Here is a 3,375-nt window from a genome sequence, read left to right on the forward strand (position 1 = left end):
AGGGGAAAGGAAGAGGGGGAAAGGGGGAAGGGGAAGGGGAAGAGGAAGAGGGGAGGGGAGACGGAAGCGGCGGCAACACAGTGATCACTCACCACCACCGTCGCGTCTTCTACATCTTTGCGGGCTCTCTCTCTCTCTATCTCTCTCTCTCTCTTCGGCGGCGACGTGACGACCTCCACCATGCGGCGGGACGAGGCTGAGCGGCGGCTGGGCGCAACGCATTCCTCACTTCGACGGCAATGCATGTAACGGCGACGACTCCTCCCTCTTGGTCACTTGCTCGCATCCTCTTTATCTCTCTCTCCCTCTCCCCATGGGTGCGACACGATGGCGACGGCGACGCGAGTGACGGCGGCGACTCCTCCCCCCTTGGTCACTGGCTCGCTGTCACCCCTTCTTCCCCCTCTCTTTTTTCTGCTTGAACTTCTGCTTCTATTTCTTCTGCTTCTTCGACTTCTGTGTCTTCTTCTGCTTCTGTCTTTGCTTTTAATTCTAATTTTGATTTGTTATTTTCTGATTTTATTGTTGTTGTGTGTTGATTTTGTTATTGAATCTGATGTTGTTTAATCTGATTTGGTGTTCTTGAATCTGATTTAGTGTATTTGGTAGTAGGGGCGTTTGCGGTGCGGTTTGGTTCGGTTTTTGAGGAAAAAACCATCCGATCCGATCGTATAATTAAAGTGCGGTTCGATTTGGTTCGATTTTTTTGTCAAGGTCATCCGAACCAAACCAAACCAATTAAAATCGGTTTGGTTTGGTTCACTTTGTTCGGTTTTTTCAATCAAATAAAAAAAATTTTCTACCATACTATTATGCAAAGTCGTAACATTGAAATCGACAAACCGAAATACACAATAGCTAACAAAGTCTTGATCTAATGAAATTTAACGACAACAGAATTCAAATACGACAATTAAAGAAGTTCAATAGTTCAACAGTCAACACAATTGAAAATAAAAATAAATTGTCATTAAACTGAAAACAAAGTTATGGTGTCTTCTCCAACAAAATAGCTAAACTTCTTAATGCATACCAACCTGAAATAAAAAAAAAAAAACAACAACAACAATAATAATAATAATATAAGAAGAACAATTCTTACCATAACAAGATGTACTCAATTAGACTCAACACTAGAATCTTCTTCATTGGGATCAGCAATACAATAAACCAGCAGCAATCCAGCAATCCAGCAATACAATAAACCAGCAGCAATCCAGCAATACCAATTACCAAGTTATCAAAACTTAACAATAATTCAATAACCAGCAAATTAAACAGCAATAAACAGCAACCATATTGACTTGGAATAATTCAAATTAAACAGCAATAAATAGCAAATTAGCAACCATAAACAGCAAAGAAGGCAAGAAATGTCAAGACTTTGCACCACCTTTAGAACTCTTCTACCTTTTGAATATATTAAGGTAGGTAATTAACTATTTATGCATACCATACACATTGTATTTTATTGTTTATGTATTAATATTTCATCTCCTTAGTTTTATTTTCAAATTTTAATTTTGAAGTAATTAAAATTTGAAACCAAGTATAAACATGATTTTTTGGACAGTTAATTATTTGTATTGTTTACTGATGATGACCAAAATCATTAGGGAAAGCGGTCAACTTCTGATCACATGCATGAGGGGTGAAATACATCAAACACTTACAGAATAGGGTGGAAAAGTTGCAAGCCAAAAGGGATGAGTTAGTGAAGTTGATTAAACAACCATATTAAACAACCACCACTAAACAGCAACTTGGAATGAACAGCAATAAACAACCAGTAAACAGTAATAAACAGCAAATTACCTGAATCGGTGGCTCGGGCTCCATGTTAACTTGGGAGGAAGGCTGACTGGGAGACTCGGTTAGGGTTCTGCCGTGCTGAGAGTGGGTTGAACTGATGATAATGGCGCTGAGTGGGAGAGCCCAGAAACACTGCTGGCGCTGGGTGGTGGCGTCTCAACAGCGACGGCGTGGTGCTGTGCGTGGGCGACGGCGTCGTGCTGTGGGTGGTGTCTCCGCGAAGAGGAAGGCTTCGGCGTGGTGCTGTGGGTGGCGTGGTGCTATGAGCGGCGTCGTGCTTTGGGGATTTGGAGAAGAGAGAGCGAGAGCGACTGAGCAAGTGAGCAATAGAGAGTAGAGAGCACAGCCGCATGTTAGGGATTGGGGATTTGGGGGATTAGGCCTTAGGGTTAGGGACGGCTAGGGGGGGAGGGGGCGCTCTCACACTCGCGCAGCAGGGCCAGGCACTTTGTTCGAGGCTGACTGGGAGACTCGGTTAGGGTTCTGCCGTGCTGGGAGTGAGTTGAACTGATGATAGTGGCGCTGAGTGGGAGAGCCCAGAAACATTGCTGGCGCTGGGTGGTGGCGTGTCAACGGCGACAGCGTGGTGCTGTGCGTGGGCAACAGCGTGGTGCTATGCGTGGGCGACGGCGTCGTGCTGTAGGTGGCGTCTCCGCGAAGAGGAAGGCTTCGGCGTGGTGCTGTGGTGGCGTCGTGCTTTGGGGATTTGGAGAAGAGAGAGCGAGAGCAACTGAGTAGTGAGTAGTAGAGACTAGAGAGTAGAGAGCGTAGCCGCAGGTTAGAGATTGGGGATTTGGGGGGTTAGGGTTAGGGACGGCTGGAGGGGGAGGCGCTCTCACACTCGCGCAGCAGGCATCAACTTTGTTCGTTTGGGGGGTGGCGGTCTAGGGAGGTGGGGTTAGGCATTTTTAGGGTTTTTTCCGAACTGGTTCGGTTCGGTTCGGTTAGGGTTTTCAGAGTCAAAATCGAAAACCGAACCGAACCGCACAAAAACAGCAAAATCTATTTTTTTCGGTTTTTTCGGTTTTTGGTTAATTCGGTTCTCAGTTTTTTTAGTTCGGTTCGTCGGTTTAGTTCGGTCCGAATCGGTTTTTGAACACCCCTATTTGGTAGTGGTAAAGATGCTGATGGTAGGGGTAAAAGTGCTGGTAGTGGTGGAGGGTATTTTTGTCCATAAAAAGTTAAAAGGACGATTTTAATACAAAATAAAACGTTTAGGACGATTCTAAATAAAAAATTACATCAGGGACGATTTCGATTCTGACCCTCAACGTTAGGAACCAAAATAATACTTATCCGTATCTATTAAAGCATAAACAGACTCATATCCACGGCTAATTTTTTTTTGGTAATGAAAAAAATTGTGTGTAATTTAATACCATGATTAATTAATATATATTTTTTAATATGAATTTTATTTATTTTAAAAAAATAAAAAATTTGGATCTAAGAGTTAGATTTTTATAGTGTACAAATTGGAGGGTCCAATTTATGATAAAATAAAAAAAATTTCAATATAAAGTAAATTGGAGAGTCCAATTTGTATTTTCAAAAATTTTTCAA

Source organism: Arachis ipaensis, chromosome B06 (assembly GCF_000816755.2).
Source record: "Arachis ipaensis cultivar K30076 chromosome B06, Araip1.1, whole genome shotgun sequence".
Taxonomy (NCBI): Eukaryota; Viridiplantae; Streptophyta; class Magnoliopsida; order Fabales; family Fabaceae; genus Arachis; species Arachis ipaensis.